The sequence below is a fragment of the Phyllobates terribilis genome, unplaced genomic scaffold (genome assembly GCF_046119375.1).
Source record: "Phyllobates terribilis strain yellow unplaced genomic scaffold, ASM4611937v1 Scaffold_7__3_contigs__length_470593459, whole genome shotgun sequence".
NCBI classification, from domain to species: domain Eukaryota; kingdom Metazoa; phylum Chordata; class Amphibia; order Anura; family Dendrobatidae; genus Phyllobates; species Phyllobates terribilis.
Window position 1 is genome coordinate 280,276,133 of NW_027362767.1, and position 23,564 is coordinate 280,299,696.

Below are 23,564 nucleotides of genomic sequence, written 5' to 3' on the forward strand. Positions count from 1 at the left end.
CCTATGCAGTGAATGCAAGCGTTGCTAAAAATTTGGAGGCACTGCAATGTCCCTTGGAAGAGACGTAGAGGGCCTCTGAAAAAATGTTCCCATTATTAGGAAGTGGGTCTCCCATAGTGTTGTCCTATGCAGTGAATGCAAGGACTGCCAAAAATTGGGAGGCACTCCAATGCACCTTGGAAAACACGTGGAGGAGTTCCTCATAAAAAAATGTTCCCATTAGAAAGGAGCGGGTTTCCTATACTTGTAATGCCCATGCACTAAGTGTATGGGCTGACAAACATTTACCCCTGGGGGGTATACATGAACATACTGTATAATTTTTTTTTTTGCGGGCATCATAAACACCCTTTAAAAAAATTATGTGGGTGTTGCATCACGGACCACGGTCACCCTGGTGATATGGTGGTGGAGGATGAGGATGAGGAGAAGGAGGAAGACAAGAGCGAATAGCCAAAATCAGGAAGCGTATACCCATATGTGGGTGTGAAAAGGTTCATGGGAATACACCTCCCAAAAAAAGACACTGGATTTGAGTTTATGTTACACTGCTATCATTCGGTGGTGTTGAGAAGTCTGGCCCAATCCAGCCCTTGTTCATTTTTATAAGAGTCAGCCTGTCAGCATTTTCAGTTGACAGGCGGATGCGCTTATCAGTTATAATTCCACCAGGGCACAAAAAACCTGCTCTGATAAAATGCTAGCGGCAGAGCAGGCCAGGACCTTCAAGGCGTAGAGAGCCAGTTCATTCCACGTATCCATCTTGGATACCCAATCATTATAAGGCACAGAGGAATCACGGAGAACCTTGGTACGGTCGGCAAGGTACTCCCTCAGCATCTTCCGAAACTTTGCACTCCTTGTGAGAGTACCCCGCGCCTCAGGGCCTGTGTGATGGGAGGGGTTGAGAAAACTCTCCCAGAACTTTGACATTGTTCCCCTGCCTCTGCTGGATTGGAGTGGTGCCTCTCTCGCCTGTACTCCTTGGTTGTCCAACAAACTGTGACCTCTGCCAACAGCGTTTTCAGATGGGAATTTTTTTAATAGTTCTACAACAAGGACCTTCTGGTCCTGCCCTATTTTTGTAGACCTGTCCGCCTCAGGATTAAGAGATATAAAGTTCTCCTTGTAGCGTGGGTCTAGAAGTGTCACCAACAGTAATGACTGTCACCCAAAATTTTGAGAATGCGAGGGTCACGGGAAAGGCAGCGTAACATAAACTCAGCCATGCGTGCCAGACTGCTAACGGGCAAGACTCCTGGGCAAGACCTCCAACCTAACAGCAGATTGGTTAACTACCTGAAGCACCTTAAAGGGCCCTACAAACTTGGGACCCAATTTTTTAGAAGGAATCCTCAACCACAGATTCTTAGAGGACAACCAAACCATGTCACCAACCGTAAACAAAACCTCTTGACGTTTCCTGTCAAAGTACCTCTTAGATTTTTTGTTAGCCTCCTGAAGATTACCACGCACGTCCGTCCAAACTCTCTCCAAATCACCGGAAAAACTCTCCTCCTCAGGCACAGCCGATACCAATTTGGAGAATGACCCAAAAGACGGATATCTCCCAGAACAACAAAAAAAAGGCGAACACCCAGCAGAAGAGGATGTATGGTTGTTAAGAGCAAACTTAGCAAGCGGCAGAAACTCAGACCACCCCTCTTGATTGTCTGCCACAAAACAACGCAAGAACTGCTCAACATCCTGATTCTTCCTTTCTGTCTGGCCATTAGACTCAGGATGATATCCAGATGAAAACGACAAATGAACTCCCAACCTGTCACAAAAGGCACGCCAAAAACGAGCCACGAACTGAGGTCCCCTATCAGAAACAATGTCAGTAGGAACACCATGGAGTCTGACAATTTCCTTGACAAAGGCCTTAGCGAGTGTCTTAGCGCAGGGCAGTTTGATGAAGGGAACCAAGTGACACATCTTGCTAAAACGGTCCACGACCACCCAGATGACCGTGAAACCCTCAGAGGAGGGAAGGTCAGTAATAAAGTCCATAGCCAGATGTGTCCAAGGTGCACTAGGAACCTCCAGAGGGCAAAGCAACCCCGCAGCAGGAGTATGAGAAGACTTAGATCTAGCACACACAGTACATTGACGCACCCACTTAATGACTTCCTTCTGCCATCCAGGCCACCAAAAACTGCGACCCACAAGTCTCTTGGTCTCAGAAATTCCTGGATGACCTGCCAACCGAGACTCATGACACTCAACAAACAAATCTCTCCTAAAGGTCCTAGGCACAAACAACCTCCCATGGGGAGTGTTAGATGGGGCATTCTCCTGTGCTTTAAGAATCTCACCTTCCAAAACGGAGTCCAATGCAGCAATCACAACACCTTCTTGTAAAATATTCTCCTCCTCCTCAGCACCGATCATGGGAGAAAAGCTGCGAGACAACGCATCAGCTTTAACATTCTTGGTACCCGGGATGTAAGTAACGGAAAAATTAAACCGCGAAAAAAAAAGTGCCCACCTAGCCTGACGGGCATTCAAGTTCTTGGCAGCATCAAGATAGATCAGATTTTTATGATCAGTGAAAACCTGAATGGGAAATTCAGCACCTTCCAAGACATGACGCCAGTGTTCAAATGCGAGTTTAATAGCCAGCAATTACCGATTACCAATATCGTAATTAAGTTCAGTCTCAGAAATTTTTTTTGAAAAAAAGGCACAGGGATGTACTCCATCCTTGTTTTCCTGAGACAACACCGCACCGACCCCCACAGAAGAAGCATCAACCTCAACCAAAAACGGCTTAGTCACATCAGGCTGCATAAGGATGGGGGCAGAGCTGAACCTCACCTTTAGAAACACAAACGCTTCAATGGCCTCAGTAGTCCACTGAACCGTATTAGCACCTTTCCTGGTGAGATCGGTCAGTGGTTTAACAATAATAGAAAAATTTTTAATGAATTTTCTGTAATAATTGGTGAAACCCAAAAACCTCTGTATCGATTTCAAACCAATAGGCCTAGGCCATTCCTGCACAGCTTGAACTTTCACCGGGTCCATCTCAAAGCCCTCGCTGGAGATAATGTAGCCAAAAAAACTAATTCTCTGTACAGCGAACTCACATTTCTCTAGCTTAGCAAAAAGCGAATTGTCAATTAATAACTTTAATACCTCACGTACGCTCCGCCAATGAGACTCCAGATCAGGCGAATAAATCAAAATGTCATCCAAATACACAACCACATTTTTGCCGATCAAAGGTCTAAGGATGTCATTAATAAGATTCTGAAAAAATGCTGGTGCATTGGTAAGACCAAAAGGCATAACCAGATTCTCAAAATGACCCACAGGAGTGTTAAAAGCAGTCTTCCATTCATCACCCTCCTTCATGCGCAACAAATTGTATTCCCCCCGGAGATCAATTTTAGAGAACCACTTTACCACCACTAACTGGTTAAACAAATCAGGAATCAATGGCAGTGGGTAGGGATTACGTACAGTAATTTTATTAATCTCGCGAAAGTCCAGACAAGGACGTAAACCGCCGTCCTTTTTTTTAACAAAAAAAAATCCAACAGCCACAGGTGACTTAGAGGGTCTGATATGACCGGCGGCCAAGCTCGTCTGTATGTATTCCTCCAAAGCCTTTCTCTCAGGAATAGTAAGATTAAATAAACGACTTTTAGGAAGAGTCGCTCCAGGGACAAATTCAATGGTACAATCATAGTCTCTATGGGGAGGCAAAATTTGCGACTCCTCCTCAGAAAAAACTTTCCAAAAATCCTGAATAGGTACAGGTAATTCCCCTTTATCCACAGCAGCAATGCGCCCGTTACAACACTTGTCATAACACTTAGGGCTCCAGGACTTAATTTCATTAGTAGACCAATCCAGTACAGGATTGTGCAATTTTAACCAGGGTAACCCCAAAATTACTGGAGAAGGCAAATTATTTAATACTACCAAATCCAAATTTTCTTGGTGAATACCATTAATAGTGAGGGGAAATTCAAAAACCTTGTGAGTAACACATTTCAAGAGAGAGCCATCGACAGAAACCACGGCAATAGGGGATGACAAAGGTTTGGGTTTTAATTTAAGTTTTTCCAAGAATCCCCCATCAATCACATTCAGAGTAGAACCACAATCCACAAATACCCGAAATTCAATTAATTCTTCCTGAGCTGCAGTAGTAGCAGAAAGAAATACCCCCTTAGTGTTTAAACAGGCTATACGGGCGTAATTGACCTTTTTTTTTTCTTCTTTGTTCATACGAAGCACACAGTTCTTAATGAAATGGTCAGATTTTCCGCAATAAAAGCACAAACCTTCAGAAAACCTGCGGTCTTTTTCCTGAGAGCGGGGTGACATCGCCCCAATCTCCATCGGCTCTCCAATGTCAGTACTGACCCTCTCAAGACTAGGAGCTGACATGGCAAAGGATTTACTCTCATTAACCCTTGCACGCAGTCTCCTGTCCACCCGTATAGCTAATTGCATTGACTCCTGCAAGTTTCCAGGTGTAGGATAAGCAATAAGCAGATCCTTAACCCTTTCACCTAGCCCAGCAAGAAACAAACTTTTCAGAGCTGAATCATTCCACCCCACCTGAGCAGACCACCGACGGAAGTGAGTACAATAATTTTCCACATTACCTGATCCCTGCCTCAAAAGTCTCAATTCCGTCTCAGCTGATGAGTAGTGTTGAGCCACCCCCGTAGTGTTCGAGTTCGGTTCGGTTCTTTGAACACCCGTGTGTTCGCCGAACTGTTCGTCGAACTGTTCGTCGAACACCTTCGAACACCGTTAAAACCAATGGCAGGCAAACAAAAACACATAGAAACACATAGAAAACACCTTCAAAGGTGTCCAAAAGCTGACAAACTGCTCAGAAGACACAACTAACACATGGAACAGTGACAAGTACATATAGTCATGAGAAAAGAAAAGAGGTGGAGGAGTAAAAGGAGGGGGAGACACAGATATAGGCATGTCATGCCCTTCTAAAATCCAAAAAGTGAGAAGCCGACACGTTCAGTCCGCTCCTGCCCGTGCCACCTCCGTGTCGCTGGGTTTGTGCCAGAGCCGCGGTGAACCCTGACGGCCAGCCCCCCTCTCCCAATACTGGTGCCTGTCCGCTGGTGGGTCGAGCGAGCCCCCCTGTGGTGGAGGCAGCTCTAAGCTTTTTAATTTAAATTGTCTCTCTAATTTGAATGAATACACTTTAAATCCATTTACAAGGATCTATTGGAGGGCAAGTCTCATGCCAGCAGCCGCGTAATTCCAGCTCCAGTAGCGTCCACTAAAGCTGCTGCAGTTAAAAAGCTTTTATAAGGATCGAGTTCGGCTGTCCACCGCAAGGCATCCTACTGCCAGTCCCAGCCCCTATGCCTTGGGGTGCCTCCTGATGCTCTTCACTGAGTATCTCGTGGTCCCGAAGCATTTCCTTTGAAAAAATTAAGTGTCCAAACTACAGGTGGTGTAGCTTGCTTAACAGCCGGGATAATCCGCTGACTAGCAGACACTGCTACTAGGCACAAAGTATTTCCTGGGCTAGATGCAGTTAAAAATTTGTAATTAGATACTCTCGGATGCTGAGAAAGCATTCCATAGAGTCTCCTGGCACGCCATATATGATTCTCTTAAAAAGCTTGGGGTAGGGGTCTAGGGGACCCTTTTATAGCCAAAATCACGGCCCTGTATCACAATACGTCACCTAGGCTGAAGATAAATGGAACTGTAGCACCCTGAGGGCTCGGTTGCTACAGAGGTATTGCACCTCACCCAGAGGTGTGATATCTCACTCTCAGGTAAGGATGGAGTGTGGATCAGGACCCGACACCTGCATGCATTACACCACATTGCCGTGGGGCAGGGCGACCAATATGCCCCTGAGATGGGCACGACAGTCCCTGTCCCTGGCTGGAGTGGGGGGAGGGAACACTGAGGAAGGGGAACCCTGTAGTGCAGGAGCAGGGAGGAAGCAGTTACTGGGTGCATTGAGAAGGGAGTATAAAAGGTGGGCACCATCTTAGTTCAGTGCAGAGAAGTCTGAGCAGAAGTGGCAGGGAGCAGGGGCTCTGCATGAGCTCTGCTCCGGAGGCGGGCCTAGTAACAGAGGCCCAGGCCTGGAAGAGGGAGAAGGAAGGAAAAGGAGCGGAGAAGGCTCCAGGAACGAGGAACGAAGGGATCCCAGGGGTGCGGACGGGCGAGTCGCCACCGCACGCCCGAATCCACCTGCATGGAGGGGTCAGGCCAAAGGGGGAGACCGGTCCCCGAAACTAGTGGAGGCAGGAAACGACCCTCAGCTAGAAACCTGAGGCTGTGACATTTTATGTGGCGCAGCCCCTCGCTACACCCGCTAGGAGGGCAGCACATAGGGTCAGGGAAACTGGCGCCAAGTTTACCAAGAGGAGGCCCGAGGCAGCCGGACAGAAGGGTTGGTAAGAAAGGCCAGACAAAGGACACACAAAGGGGGTCCTGTGAAGCGCTCCAAAGTTATCTGGGAGTTGTCTGAGCCCCTCACCTGGTGAGCACAGTACGACGTGGGTAGCCGTTACCTGCAGACGTGGTCTGGATAATAAGAACTGTGAGTAAAGGCCCTGGACTGCATCACTGACTCCGTGTCGTTACTGCTGCTGCCCTGCACCATCACCCCCATCCTCCGCATACACTGCCCTGAGGCTATACTCCTCCCGTGGGGAGTTATGCTACGCTCTGCTGCACCCACAACACCAGCCTCAGCGGTCTGCCCTGCAGCGGCGGTTCACTCTGACCGCAATCCACGGGTGGCGTAGTCGGACATTTAAACATCAAAACCACATAAATAGTTCCGCCACTGGTTTGACCACCCTGAGCCACGGAACCGGGTCGCCGCCACGAAGACTACAACCACCAGCATCCACCAAAAAGGGTCCGGCTCCGGGTGTCCCAAGGCCCAGGGGGTGCATCAGAACATTTTCATCACCTTTCACAATCACCAATGGGACAAGGCAGGGATGTCCTCTGTCCCCTCTCTTATACATCCTAGTGACAGAGCACCTGCTCTCATCAATTCGCCATAACCCCAATATTAGGTGGATTGAGGTGGGAGGCACCGAGTACAAGTGCTCTCTATTTGCTGATGATGTACTAGTATATATCACTCAATCACATATATCCATCCATGCTGTTATGGCTGAAATAGATCACTTTGTTACATGGTCAAATGTTAAAATCAATGCAGCGAAGTCTGAGGCCCTCGATGTCTCCCTCCCCAAATCCATATAGGATTCCATCCAGTCCAACTTTCCCTTTGCCTGGCCCTCACAGGGTATCAAATACTTAGGAATTCCTATTCATAGAGACCTCTCCCATCTATGTTTTCTTAATTTTGGGCCCTTTATTGAACAACTCCATACAGACCACGGTTGGCAAGTTAGAACTGTAAGATTCACTACGTGAACCACTGGTGTTTTGTGGAAAAGCACATGTACACTGTGTTCTAAATTATTATGCAAAAAGTGTTTAGGAGTGATAAGGGAAGAATTTGTTTGTTTGTCAGTTAAACTCATTGATGGTGATGTGTGTCAGGGCTCTTTATATCACTGTAAGCAATTGCAGACACCTGTGCTAATTAGTTTGGCAGGTGTGTCCAATGAAAGGCAAGACTACTTAAGAAGGCTGTCTCACATTATTAAGCAGCCTACATTTTCTGCCAAAATGGGAAAGAAAAAGGATGTGTCGGCTGCTGAGAAGCAACAAATTGTAGAGTGTTTAGGTCAAGGCATGACTACAATCAACATTGTGCGATGATCAGGATGAAGTGTCTTGGCAATCAAGAAGTATGTAGCTGATTCACAGTACACACGTGTGCGTGCTGATAAGGGCAAATTGAGGACTCTTTCCTACAGGCAATTCCGTCAGGTTAAAAGAGCAGCGGCAAAAAAGCCTTGTCATAGCAGCAGACAAGTTTTTGAAGCTGCTGGTGCCTCCAACGTCCCCCGAACAACAAGATGCAGGGTCCTTCAGAGGTTTGCAGCTGTGCATATGCCATCCTGTCGACCTCCTCTATCCACTTCACACAAGCAGAAACGGCTCCAGTGGGCCAAACATTACATGAAGACTGATTTCAAAACTGTTTTGTTCACGGATGAGTGCCGTGCAGCGCTCGATGGTCCAGATGGATGGAGTGGAGGATGGCTGGTTGATGGACACCCCACGCAAACACGGCTACAGCGCCAACAAGGAGGAGGTGGAGTAATGTTTTGGGCTGGAATCATGGGGAGAGAGATTGTCGGCCCCTTTAGGATCCCTGAAGGCGCTAAAGATGAACTCCATAATGTATGTGGATTTTCTCAAACAGCACTTCCTGCCATGGTTCATGAAGAAGAACCATGTATTTCACAGCAAGATCATTTTTTTGCATGATAATGCACCATCTCATGCTGCACATAAAACATCTGCATCTCTGGCTGATATGGGCATAAAAGGGGACAAACTTATGGTGTGACCCCCATGCTCCCCTGACCTCTAGCCCATTCAGAACCTCTGGAGCATCATCAAAAGGAGTGTCTATGATGGCGGGAGGCAGTTCACATCTAAGCAACAGCTCTGGGAGGGTATTCTGTCCTCATGCAAAACAATTGAAGCAGAAACCATCCAAAACCTGACAAATTCAATGGACGAGAGAGTTCAGAAGCTCCTTTCGAACAAGGGGTCCTATGTGAAAATGTAACATCACCTAGAATAAAGTTTTGAGTTGAAAACTGTTTGATTTCAGTTTCTAATAACCTGCTAATGCTTATAATTTCAAAAATGACCATTTTTTTGGTCTTTATTAAAATGAAAAGGTTGATCGAAAAGTTTGGGGGATCTAAGAGTGTGGCAACCCAGTAGTCATGATTACTTCGAATTCTGACAATATGAGGGTCATGTTGCAGGTAGTGCAGCAAGAAGGCACTTATGTGTCTTGCGCATCTCGGAGCCCCAAAATTATTTTCCGGGCTAGATGCAGCTACAAATTATTATTAATTTTAAATCTGGTGGAGCTTAGTATAGATGGCCTAATAGGATCAGTGCTGCACACTGCTACAAAGCCCAAATTATTTTCCAGTCAAGATACAGATAAATATGATTAGTAATTTGAAAGCTTAAAACGGTTGGTAGGGTGATTTTAACCAATCATCAAGCTTTTACTCTCCCCAGGATGACACAGGGGTAGAAAAGTCGTTTCGGATCCATGATTTGTTCATCTTTATGAACGTGAGTCTGTCTACATTATCAGTGGAGAGCCGCGTGTGCTTATCTGTCAGCACACCACCAGCAGCGCTGAACACACGTTCAGACAGAACGCTGGCTGCGGGGCATGACAAGATCTCCAAGGCGTAAGTGGCTAGCTCCGGCCATTTATCCAGATTGGAAGCCCAAAAAGAGCAAGGGTCCATTGACACAGTCATGGCTTCAATGTTTACTTGGAGATACTCCTGTACCATCGTCTCTAGGCGTTGACTATGTGTCAGACTTCTTGTCTCCTGTGGCCTTGCAAAGGATGGGCTAAAAAAGTGGTGAAATGATTCCGCAAAATTGATGTTACCAGCAGATACTGTGGTTCTGTTACGGTTTGAGTGCTGAACACTTGACGGTCCCACGGTTGGCAAGTTGGAACTGTGAGATTCACTACGTGCACCACTGGTGTTTTGTGGAAAAGCACATGTAAGATTCTGCAACAGTCTCTGCTGATACTCCTGCATGCGTGCATCCCTTTCTATGGCAGGAATAATTTCTGCAAATTTACTTTTGTACCGGGGATCTAACAGTGTGGCAACCCAGTAGTCAGGATTATTTCTAATTCTCACAATTCGAGGGTCATGTTGCAGGTAGTGCAGCAAGAAGTCACTCATGTGTGTTGCGCATCCAGGAGCACCAAGTCCCTGTTGTGTTGGTGGCGAGGTAACAATCATGCTTCCTTCCTCTGTCCTCTCCCCCCCAACCTCGCACAACAGAAATGTGATCAAGGTCTCCCTCATCTGATGAGTCTTCCATCAGTTCGTCCTCCACTTCTTCCTGGGCTCCTGCACCTTCCTCACTAGTTTGGCTGCTACCATGCGCCCTGGTAAAACCATCTCCCCCACCCTCACATGCCTGCCGCCTTGGTGCTGCCGACCGTCTGGACCTTGCAGATGTTAGCCCTTCCGCATACAACTCCTCCTCCTCTTCTTCCTCCACCTCCTCTTGTGCCACCACCTGACTCCGAATTCTGTTTAACATGTGCTCCAGCATGTAAATCACCGGAATAGTCATGCTGATAATGGCATCGTCAGCACTAAACATCTTCGTCGCCATTTCAAAACTGTGCAGAAGGGTGCATAGGTCCCTGATCTGAGACCACTCCTCCAGCGTGATTTGCCCCACCTCCGGATCTCGTTGGCCCAGGCTATACGTCAGAACGTATTGCACCAGGGCTTGTCGGTGCTGCCACAGTCGCTGCAACATGTGCAGAGTTGAATTCCACCGGGTAGGCACATCGCATTTTAGCCGGTGAAGTGGCAGGCCCAACGACTTCTGTAGAGATGTAAGTCGCTGAGCTGCGGGATGCGAACGGCGGAAGTGAGCACACAGCGACCGTGCCCTCTGCAGAAGGCCATCTAGTCTGGGATAGTGGGCTAAAAATTGCTGGACAACCAGGTTCAACACGTGAGCCATACAAGGCACGTGTGTGACATTGCCCCGGCGAAGGGCCGCACCCAGGTTTGCAGCATTGTCGCACACGGCCTTCCCTGGTTTCAGGTCCAGTGGAGACAACCATTCATGAAATTGGTTCTCCAGAGCTGACCACAACTCCTCAGCTGTGTGACTCACATTTCCCAGACATTTCAAAGTAAAAACGGCCTGATGACGTTGAGCCCTACTGCCAGCATAGTAAGGAGGTGTGCAGGATCCCTTCTGCGCAGTTATAAAGCTTGTGGCATGACCAGACAGGCTTTGGGTGCAGGTGGAAGACCGAGAGGAGGTTGAGGAGGCAGAAGCAGTCGAGGAACTTTGACATAAAGAGGATTGACGCACAACTCGTGGGGACGGCAAGACTTGGACAGCAGCCCCTTGTCCTGCTGTCACCATAGTTACCCAGTGCCCAGTCAGCGACATGTAACGCCCCTGTCCATGCCTACTCGTCCAAGTGTCTGTGGTGAAATGCACCCTGTCACACACAGAGTTTCTCAAAGAAGCGGTGATGTTGTGTGCGACATGCTGGTGGAGCGCAGGCATACCTTTCTTTGAGAAGTAGTGCCGACTGGGCATCTGGTACTGGGGCACTGCGACGGACATAAGGTCTCGAAAATCCTCTGTGTCCACCAGACGGAAAGGCAGCATTTCTGTAGCCAAGAGCTTGCAGATGGTGAAATTCAACCTCTTAGCTTTCTCATGGCTAGGAGGAAATGGTCTTTTACTTGTCCACATCTGAGGGACCGAGGGCTGGCTATTGTGCTTAGACGGGGTTGATAAGGGTGTCCCTGGCAAACTGCCGGTCTGTGAGGAAGATGCAGGCGGACATGTTAGGTTGCCTTGATCCAAAGGTGGTGCTATCGATGTCGGACAGCGCTCAACACCAGCTGGTGTTACCACCTCCAAAGAAAATGATGACCTGCCAATCACGCTGGCTGTTGCGGGTAAAGAGGTGGCAGGTCTGCGCCCCAAAACAGGTGTGACTGCTGTCCCCCCAGTCACAGAGGATGAAGAGGCCGCGGATGCACAAGATATTTCAGATGGTGGTTGGCCCAGCCGGCTAGGCCGCATTGTAGCACACTGAGCTTCCCACTGCAACTTATGCTTCATGTCCATGTGCCAGTTCATGCATGAAGTACTCAAACTATGTATTTTTTGGCCTCTACTTAGCTTTTGCTGACAAATGTTACAGATAACACGAGTTGGATCATCTTTATCGATCTGAAAAAATGCCCAGGCTATGCAAGGCTTAGCACCCATGCGACCTGAAGAGCCACCACGACTTGTGGTGAGAGGCAGAGTTGTGTTTGAGGATGCAGTTGTTGACGTGCTTCCAGTACTACGTCTCTGTCCAGGAAGGCGCAACCTGACCTCGTCGTCACTAGCATCTTCCTCCACCTCCTCTGCTGACCTCATCTCTTGGCTGACTGTGGGTTGACAGTAAGTGGGATCTCCAACCTCATCATCATCACCCTGTGCGTTATCACACCCGTCGTCCTCAGAGCCAACCTGTTCCTGCCTTGACAAAAAACTAAAGTTGTCGCTCCAATCAGGTATTTGAGTCTCATCATCGTCTTCCTCATTATCTCCACCAACAGGAGTTACAGTTTGGGAATGAGGGTCTACATTATGGTCAGAACCTTCTGCGTCTGGTCCTGGATCCGATTCATAAAGATTCTGGGCATCAGTGCAGATCATTTCCTCGTCTGGATTCACAGAAGCGCTGGAGTCGACCTCTGATTCCCAGGCTATAGTATGAGTAAACAGCTCTGCAGACTCAACCATCTGTTCTACCTCATACTCAGACGGGCAGCTGGAGATTTGGGAGCTGTGAGGAAGCAAGTGCGATTGGGGTGACACCTTTGAGGACTGGAGTATTTGTGATGTTGAAGTTGATGTGGAGGAGAGCCCACTTAAAGGAGCACTTGATATCCGTTGAAGCACCTGCTGTTTTTGTGCCTCATCTGGAATTTGTAGCGATTGGCATGGCCGTAAGAAAGGGATCTTATCACATTGTCCGCTAAAAGAAGTAGACATTTTAGTTTGGCTGGAAGATGGTCTTTCTTCTGCAGATGTTACTGTTGCTTTAACACCTACCCCACGGACACAACCTTTTTTCCCCTTCCCAACACGCCTATTCCCCTTTACACCAGCAGCAGGCCTTTTTCCACTCATTTTGGTGGTTAACTAATTCACAACTCTGGAGTTGTTTGCACAAAAAAACAATGGATGGGAACCGAGCAGAGCTGAGTGGCCAAACTGTGGTATTAGGCCAAAACTATTGGCTGGGTTAGATGCAGAAAAAAATTATATTCAATTTGCAACCTGATGGAGGTCAGTATAGATGGACTAATAGAGAAAGTCCCACACACAGCTAGAAGCCCAAACTTTTTTTCAGAGGTAGATGCAGAAAAAATATATATTCAGTTTGCAACCTGATGGAGGTCAGTATAGATGGACTAATAGAACAAGTCCCACACACAGCTAGAAGCCCAAATATTTTTTCAGAGGTAGATGCAGATAAAAATTATTTTTAATTTGCAACCTGATGGAGGTCAGTATAGATGGACTAATAGAGAAAGTCCCACACACTGCTAGAAGGCCAAATATTTTTTCAGAGGTAGATGCAGATAAAAATTATTTTTAATTTGCAACCTGATGGAGGTCAGTATAGATGGACTAATAGAGAAAGTCCCACACACTGCTAGAAGGCCAAATATTTTTTCAGAGGTAGATGCAGAAAAAATATATATTCAGTTTGCAACCTGATGGAGGTCAGTATAGATGGACTAATAGAGAAAGTCCCAAACACTGCTAGAAGGCCAAATATTTTTTCAGAGGTAGATGCAGAAAAAAATTATATTCAGTTTGCAACCTGATGGAGGTCAGTATAGATGGACTAATAGAACAAGTCCCACACACAGCTAGAAGCCCAAATATTTTTTCAGAGGTAGATGCAGATAAAAATTATTTTTAATTTGCAACCTGATGGAGGTCAGTATAGATGGACTAATAGAGAAAGTCCCACACACTGCTAGAAGGCCAAATATTTTTTCAGAGCTAGATGCAGACAAAAAATTATTTTCAGTTTGCAACCTGATGGAGGTCAGTATAGATGGACTAATAGAACAAGTTCCACACACAGCTAGAAGCCCAATATTTTTTCAGAGGTAGATGCAGAAAAAAAATATATTCAGTTTGCAACCTGATGGAGGTCTGTATAGATGGATTAATAGAACAAGTCCCACACACAGCTAGAAGCCCAATATTTTTTCAGAGGTAGATGCAGAAAAAAAATATATTCAGTTTGCAACCTGATGGAGGTCAGTATAGATGGACTAATAGAGAAAGTCCCACACACTGCTAGAAGGCCAAATATTTTTTCAGAGCTAGATGCAGACAAAAAATTATTTTTAATTTGCAACCTGATGGATTTCAGTATAGATGGACTAATAGAGAAAGTCCCACACACTGCTAGAAGGCCAAATATTTTTTCAGAGCTGGATGCAGATAAAAATTATTTTTAATTTGCAACCTGATGGAGGTCAGTATAGATGAACTAATAGAGAAAGTCCCACACACTGCTAGAAGGCCAAATATTTTTTCAGAGCTAGATGCAGAAAAAAATTATATTCAGTTTGCAACCTGATGGAGGTCAGTATAGATGGACTAATAGAACAAGTCCCACACACAGCTAGAAGCCCAAATATTTTTTCAGAGGTAGATGCAGATAAAACTTATTTTTAATTTGCAACCTGATGGAGGTCAGTATAGATGGACTAATAGAACAAGTCCCACACACAGCTAGAAGCCCAAATATTTTTTCAGAGGTAGATGCAGAAAAAAATTATATTCAGTTTGCAACCTGATGGAGGTCTGTATAGATGGATTAATAGAACAAGTCCCACACACAGCTAGAAGCCCAATATTTTTTCAGAGGTAGATGCAGAAAAAAAATATATTCAGTTTGCAACCTGATGGAGGTCAGTATAGATGGACTAATAGAGAAAGTCCCACACACTGCTAGAAGGCCAAATATTTTTTCAGAGCTAGATGCAGAAAAAAATTATATTCAGTTTGCAACCTGATGGAGGTCAGTATAGATGGACTAATAGAACAAGTCCCACACACTGCTAGAAGCCCAAATATTTTTTCAGAGCTAGATGCAGAAAAAAATTATATTCAGTTTGCAACCTGATGGAGGTCAGTATAGATGGACTAATAGAACAAGTCCCACACACAGCTAGAAGCCCAAATATTTTTTCAGAGGTAGATGCAGATAAAAATTATTTTTAATTTGCAACCTGATGGAGGTCAGTATAGATGGACTAATAGAGAAAGTCCCACACACTGCTAGAAGGCCAAATATTTTTTCAGAGCTAGATGCAGACAAAAAATTATTTTCAGTTTGCAACCTGATGGAGGTCAGTATAGATGGACTAATAGAACAAGTCCCACACACAGCTAGAAGCCCAATATTTTTTCAGAGGTAGATGCAGAAAAAAAATATATTCAGTTTGCAACCTGATGGAGGTCTGTATAGATGGATTAATAGAACAAGTCCCACACACAGCTAGAAGCCCAATATTTTTTCAGAGGTAGATGCAGAAAAAAAATATATTCAGTTTGCAACCTGATGGAGGTCAGTATAGATGGACTAATAGAGAAAGTCCCACACACTGCTAGAAGGCCAAATATTTTTTCAGAGCTAGATGCAGACAAAAAATTATTTTTAATTTGCAACCTGATGGATTTCAGTATAGATGGACTAATAGAGAAAGTCCCACACACTGCTAGAAGGCCAAATATTTTTTCAGAGCTGGATGCAGATAAAAATTATTTTTAATTTGCAACCTGATGGAGGTCAGTATAGATGAACTAATAGAGAAAGTCCCACACACTGCTAGAAGGCCAAATATTTTTTCAGAGCTAGATGCAGAAAAAAATTATATTCAGTTTGCAACCTGATGGAGGTCAGTATAGATGGACTAATAGAACAAGTCCCACACACAGCTAGAAGCCCAAATATTTTTTCAGAGGTAGATGCAGATAAAACTTATTTTTAATTTGCAACCTGATGGAGGTCAGTATAGATGGACTAATAGAACAAGTCCCACACACAGCTAGAAGCCCAAATATTTTTTCAGAGGTAGATGCAGAAAAAAATTATATTCAGTTTGCAACCTGATGGAGGTCTGTATAGATGGATTAATAGAACAAGTCCCACACACAGCTAGAAGCCCAATATTTTTTCAGAGGTAGATGCAGAAAAAAAATATATTCAGTTTGCAACCTGATGGAGGTCAGTATAGATGGACTAATAGAGAAAGTCCCACACACTGCTAGAAGGCCAAATATTTTTTCAGAGCTAGATGCAGAAAAAAATTATATTCAGTTTGCAACCTGATGGAGGTCAGTATAGATGGACTAATAGAACAAGTCCCACACACTGCTAGAAGCCCAAATATTTTTTCAGAGCTAGATGCAGAAAAAAATTATATTCAGTTTGCAACCTGATGGAGGTCAGTATAGATGGACTAATAGAATGATGCTATGCCCAAAAGATTTTACTTCACTAGGTGCAGTAAAAAAATTGGTATTCTATACACAGGTGGTATATCTTGCAACACAGATAGGCTACTCCACTGACTAACACACTCTGCAATAGGCCAAAAAGGATTAGCTTTGCTAGATTCAGCCAAATGCTGTGAAAAAAACTTGCACAGCACTGGCACAGACCTGCCTGGCAAAAACTGATAGGAACTGATGTAACCCAGTCCTGAAAAGGACTGCAATTACAATTAGTCTTTACTCCCACAATCTATCTATTTAAGAGCACAGACCTGCCTGATAAAAGTCGTAGGAAATGCTGTAACCTAGCCCTTAAAAGGACTGCAATCACAACTATTCCCTATTCCCAAGCTATCTGTAGATTTGTGCGAAAATTGGCTTGAAATTAACAAGGTATAGCGCACACAGCAACAGCGGTGCCGTCTAACACGCAGCTGCAGCAGTGAGAAAATGGTGGCGACGGGGAAAATGGCTTGGTCTTATAGGCCAAGGACATGTGACATACACTGCCAATGACACATGCCCTTGCTTGTGTGAAAAAAGCACTTCGCTCCGTGTGTGCGCTGCTGATAGGCTGACAGATTGCTCCTCCCCACTGTAAATGCGGGAAAGAGAAAAAAAAATGGAGATCTTCATTATTCCTGCAGAGATCCATCCCCTGCCCCTCCCCCCACCCCGCTGTACACTCAAACTGCGTATTAACATTAATTTTCATCATTACTGAGAAAAAATCCAGTTATGATTTTGGTGCACGAACAGTTATCGAACATAACCTCGAACAGCCGAATTTTTCTCAAATCGTTCGTGTTCGCCGAACGGCTCGAACACCGCCCAAAACAGCTCGAATTTGAGATTGGCGAACAGTTCGAGTAGAACAACGCTCATCTCTACTGATGAGACACGTTCAGGATCATCATACAACAACCCCAAAGCAGAAAAAAACTATCCACTGATCTAAAGCACGGATCACTAGGTTGGAGAGAAAAGGCCCATCCCTGAGGTTCTTTGTGCAAAAGTGACATTATGAACCCTATGCGCTGTGATTCATCACCAGAGGATCTGGGTCTCAAACGAAAATACAATAAACAAGCATTTTTAAAGGAAAAAAAATCTTGTTGTTCACCAAAAAATAAATCAGGCAATCGTACCTTTGGCTCTACAAAATGCTCTCCAGAACAGCTACTCACGTGTTGTTGGAGCTCGGCCACCTCCAGAGAGAGTCCCTGCAGGCGTTGAACCAAATCCTGAACCGACACCATGATGGAAACTGGAGGTCTTTCCTTACAGATATTAGAGACAAACACACAACATAGAACATAAAGGTCAAAAGACCTGGCTAAACTGACTGAGAAAGGTTACAAAGCATCTGGCTAGCTTAAGAGTAGAAATTACAATGAAGTCCAGCATGGCCAGAAGGGCGGAGCAGGATTAAATAGGCAAAAAGGTCATGTGACCAGCAAAATAGAAAAAACCTAACAGGAGAGTTCGAACAACAACTGTGCAGGTAGTACCATCTATAGCATATGAAACTAGCTCCTGTTCTTCCTTCTCTTCCTCCTCTTCCTCATTGTCACTGAATCCATGTTGGGATGAGATGAGGATGGGCTGTGTGTAATCACCCTCTACGGTTCCTTGCTCCATCTCATCGTGCTCCGCCTGCAATGCATCCTTTTTGATTGTGAGCAGAGAGCGTTTCAGAAGACAGAGAAGCGGGATGGTGATGCTAATTATGGCATCATCACCGCTCACCATCTTGGTGGAGTCCTCAAAGTTTTGGAGGATGGTACTTATGTCTGACATCCATGTCCACTCCTGAGTTCTTATGTGTGGAGTCTGAACTGAATACCGACGGCCTTGTTGATGCTGGTAGTCAACAACTGCCCTCTTCTGCTCACAAATACTTCCCAACATCTGCAGTGTAGCGTTCAAACACGTGGGGACATCAAACACCAGTCGGTGAGCCGGAAGCTGCAAACGCTGCTGAAGCATGGCAAGGGCAGTGGAAGCTGTAGCTGACTTTCTAAAATGGGCGCACAGGCGGCGTACTTTGTCAAGCAGATCCGGCAGCTCCAGGTAGGTTTTGAGAAACCGCTGAACCATGAGGTTAAGTACATGGTCCAGGCATGGTCCATGTTTGATCTCGCCTTGCCTCAGAGCCGCCACCAGGTTCCAGCCATTGTCACACACGACCATGCCTGGCTGTAGGTTCAGCGGTGTCAGACACAGATCTGCCTGTTCTTTCAGAGCTGTCCACAACTCTTCAGCATTGTGCAGTTTGTCACCTAAGCATAATAGCTTCAGCACAGCCTGTTGCCGCTTGGCTGAGGCAGTGCTGCAGTGCTTCCAGCTTGTGACTGATGTGGTCCTTTTGGAGATGGAGGCTGAAGAGGAGGAGGAGGCTGAGGAGGAGGAGGTGCAGGAGCTGTAGACTGTGGGGGCAACCCTGATTGACCTAGGGCCCGCAATCCTCGGCGTCGGGAGATTATGTTCCGTGCCAAGGTGTGACTGGGTCCCGGCTTCCACTATGTTAATCCAGTGTGCCGTCAATGAGATGTACCGTTCCTGCCCACAAGCACTTGTCCACGTGTCCGTGGTTAGGTGGACTCTCCCAGTAACTGCATTGTTGTGGGACATGTGCTTGTGTAATGGGGGGACGTCACACCGGGAGAAATAGTAGCGGCTGGGGACCAAGTACCGAGGGACGGCTGCCGCCATCAGGTTGTCGAACCGTCGCCTTCGTATGTCCGTGGCTGTTCAAATATTTGGACATCGCTACATGCGATCTCCTCTTGCCCTGCTTCAAGTGGACCAGGCGAGAGGCCCGAATCTATAAATGGAAAAGCGAACAGCTCTTCAGAGTGGCCAAGTGTGGGATCAATTGCCTCTGGGCACTCGGCATGGTGGGAGGAAGGAGGATCAGGGTGAGGAATATGCGGTCCAGACTTATGGCTACTGAGACTTGACCGTGTGGAAGACAGGGTGGTGGTGGTAGTGGCTAGGTAACTGGAAGCATTATCTGCTATCTAACCAATAGCACAATTTCAGCTTGCCCACTGCCTCTGCCTCTGCATTCACCATCACCATCACCATCACCATCACGTCCAGTTTACCGTCCCTTGCTATGTGCCTTGCCCATTTTAAATGGAGGAGAATATCTTCCATGCTCACTACAAATGGCTGAATTTGGAGCGAACTTATATGTGATCCGTGTGATGGACAAGCCACAGTTTTAAATAGCTGGCCTGTAGGTAACTATTTTTACCAGCAAACTGGTGTCAATAGCTTCGCTGACACACTGAAACAAAATTTTAATGGAGGCCAGAAATGGCAAAATTTTCAGTGCAATTATATGTGATCCGTGTGATGGACAAACCACAGTTTTAAATAGCTGGCCTGTAGGTAACTATTTTAAACAGCGCCGACCTCGTGTCAATAAGTTCACTGACACACTGAAACAAAATTTTAATGGAGGCCAGAAATGGCAGAATTTTCAGCGCAATTATATGTGATCCGTGTGATGGATAAACCACAGTTTTAAATAGCTGGCCTGTAGGTAACTAATTTTAACAGCAAACTGGTGTCAATAACTTCGCTGACACACTGAATCAAAATTTTAATAGAGGCCAGAAATGGCAAAATTTTCAGCGCAATTATATGTGATCCGTGTGATGGACAAACCACAGTTTTAAAAGCTGGCCTGTAGGTAACTATTTTTAACAGCGCCGACCTCGTGTCAATAAGTTCACTGACACACTGCAACAACATTTTAATGGAGGCCAGAAATGGCAGAATTTTCAGCGTAATTATATGTGATCCGTGTGATGGATAAACCACAGTTTTAAATAGCTGGCCTGTAGGTAACTAATTTTAACAGCAAACTGGTGTCAATAACTTCGCTGACACACTGAATCAAAATTTTAATAGAGGCCAGAAATGGCAAAATTTTCAGCGCAATTATATGTGATCCGTGTGATGGACAAACCACAGTTTTAAATAGCTGGCCTGTAGGTAACTATTTTTAACAGCGCCGACCTCGTGTCAATAAGTTCACTGACACACTGCAACAACATTTTAATGGAGGCCAGAAATGGCAGAATTTTCAGCGTAATTATATGTGATCCGTGTGATGGACAAACCACAGTTTTAAATAACTGGCCTGTAGGTAACTATTTTTAATAGCGCCGACCTCGTGTCAATAAGTTCACTGACACACTGCAACAAAATTTTAATGGAGGCCAGAAATGGCAGAATTTTCAGCGCAATTATATGTGATCCATGTGATGGATAAACCACAGTTTTAAATAGCTGGCCTGTAGGTAACTAATTTTAACAGCAAACTGGTGTCAATAACTTCGCTGACACACTGAATCAAAATTTTAATAGAGGCCAGAAATGGCATAATTTTCAGCGCAATTATATGTGATCCGTGTGATGGACAAACCACAGTTTTAAATAACTGGCCTGTAGGTAACTAATTTTAACAGCAAACTGGTGTCAATAACTTCGCTGACACACTGCAACAAAATTTTAATGGAGGCCAGAAATGGCAGAATTTTCAGCACAATTATATGTGATCTGTGTGACAGACAAACCATAGTTTTAAATAGCTGGATTTTAGAGCTGTAATATGGAAAGGACCTGGCTGTATTCTGCAGTGTCAACAAGCAAATGGCTCAGAAAAACGATGTTCTGTGGATTGCTTTTTAAGCAAATAATCAGGATTAAGATAAAAAAAAAATAATTCCTTGCTTCTGATACCTGGAACTATTTCTACAAATATCTGTAAAAGCACCAGCAGCAGACAGAACTGGAATGGACCCTCTTGCTATTTGCACTGCAGTCTGCTATATACCCTGCCGGCCTGCCTAGCACTGATATCTCAGCAGCTGGATTAGTCCTCAGAAGGACTGTTAGTTGAGATGGATATGTGGAGAATCTTGCAGAATACCTACACTAACTAATAAACAACCAAATCTCTCCCTAGCCCAGCAGCACCTCTCCCTACACTGCCTGATTGCGGAGTAGTCTGTGATGAGCACGGCGGCGCCAGGTCTGATATAGACCTGATGACGCTGTGCGGCCAGCCAATCACTGTAATGCCACAACCAACATGGCTGCGGAATTAAAGTGTGCAGCAGACAATCCCTGCATGTTGATTGGCGCTCTAACGAGTGCCAAACATGCAGGGAGGGGACCCGAGCTCTCTTCGAGCAACCCCGGAAATACTCAGCGAGCGCCCAGCATCTCGAGCAGGGAGATGCTCAGGTGAGCACCGAGCAGTAGCGAGCATGCTCGCTCATCACTACTCCTACTTGTATTCCAGTAAATAGGTTTGAGTCTTCCATATACCAGAAGGGGCTCTAAAGCTAGATGAAATAACAGCAGAGACAATGGGCAACTCTGATGAGTACCCTTACATAAATGAATAGGATCAGATAAAAACCTCTGTGTTTATACTTTGGACAAAGAGTTGTTATAAACTCCCCTAAAAATGTCCTGAAGTTTCCTTTGATGTTCATTATGTCCAACACTGCTGCCAGCCATTCCCATCTTATCAAAAGCTTTTTAAGCATTCTGAAGCTAATAATGCCAGACTTCTATTTGTCTAGGGATGATGTAATACCCTAATTGTAGTTTGAATGCAATGTATGAAAATGAATCAATGAAGATCAATAGGAGATTAAATGATAGTGGTTATAAGCAGTGGATGATCACAAGAGCAAAAAAAATTGTTGATAAAAACCTAGATTCAAAATCTTTAATAATGATGAGTGTACTGATGGACATCCCTCTCCTATCACATTATCTCTAGAGCAGAGTGATCACTTTTCTAATATTAAAAAAATGTTCATTAAAAATCTTTTCTATATTAGAAACGGATGATAAATCCGCTGTCGTTATAAAAAAAAAGGTTACCGCATTGTCCGAGTACGACACCTTCCTTGGTGCAAATACTCTCACCTAGTGAAATAAAAAACTCTAAATTTAATGGTAGAAAAAATTGTTATGGACTGCTATTGGTTATCTACCACTGGCTTTCTCAAATGCGGCATTAAATCCTGCAATATGTGTCTATATGCCAAGAAATGCAAACGTTTCTCTGATTCTACGAATAATGCTGAGTATCCCATCAAAATATTTATCAACTGTCAATCAAATTTCGCTGTGTATGTCATGGAGTGCTCCCAGTGCAATCCAAAATATATCGGTTGTACTACCCGTCAACTAAAAATTAGAGCACATCTACGACATACACAATTATAAAAATTCCCATAAAACTAATTTCACAAGCGTCAACATTTTATTGAGAAACACCACAGTGATATTTCAGGGATAAAAGTTGAAAAAGTTTATGCTATTGAACAGGTATTCATGGGCAACAGATGGTGAAATAGAGAAGATGCCACGAGGCATGGTGGATATTCAATCTGAACACAAGAGTACCGATTAGTGTTGAGCATTCCGATACTGAAATATCGGGTATCGGCCGATATTCGCGGTATCGGAATTCCGATACTTAATTCCGATACTTTTACAATATCGAATACCGGAATCGGAAGTTCCCATAATGCCTGCGCTCTGCAGTGTCTCTTAAGGATGACAAGCTGGATGGCAGCGCTCAGCTGAGATCCAGCCTGTCATCAGAATGCCATCCCAGCGTGGGAGAATTCTCCTGATCGTTTAAAAGCCGGCGGGCGGTAAAAAGCCGCCGGCTTTTAAACAATCACACAGCCCCATGCTGCTTCCCCGCAGCCTCCCACCCCGATCCTCCGCTCCCCTCGCCACCTCCCATCCCGATCGTAAGTTAGGACCAGGCGGGCAGCGCAGCACCAAGGAGCGGGGAGCGAAGGACCCGGACGGGGAAGTCGGCAGTGAAAAGACTTCACCGCCGGCTTTCCCGTTCTGTGCTGCGCTTTCCCGCCGGTTATTTCAAATGAACAGCTGAGGTATCAGGTGATGCTGATCAGCTGTTCATTTGAAGTCGCTGCGGTGCCCTCAGAGGGTTCACGTGAGTTCATGCTTGACTGCATTGCATGAACTCACATGATCTTTCCCACGGCCGCACAGGTCAGCCTCACCTCCCAGACGATCAGCCCGTCATGATTGGTGTGTGTGGGTGTCTGTGCGCAGTGTCTGCGAGTGTGTGCGGGGTGTCTGTGCGTGTGTCTGCGAGTGTGTGCGGTGTCTGTGCGATGTCTGCGGGTGTGTGCGTGCAGGCAGACATAGGCCGATGTGACACTACTACTCCCATTGGCCTATGTCTGTCCCCCGTCCACTCGTGCCAGCAGGATCAGCTCGATGGGAGCAGTAGTTCCCATCAG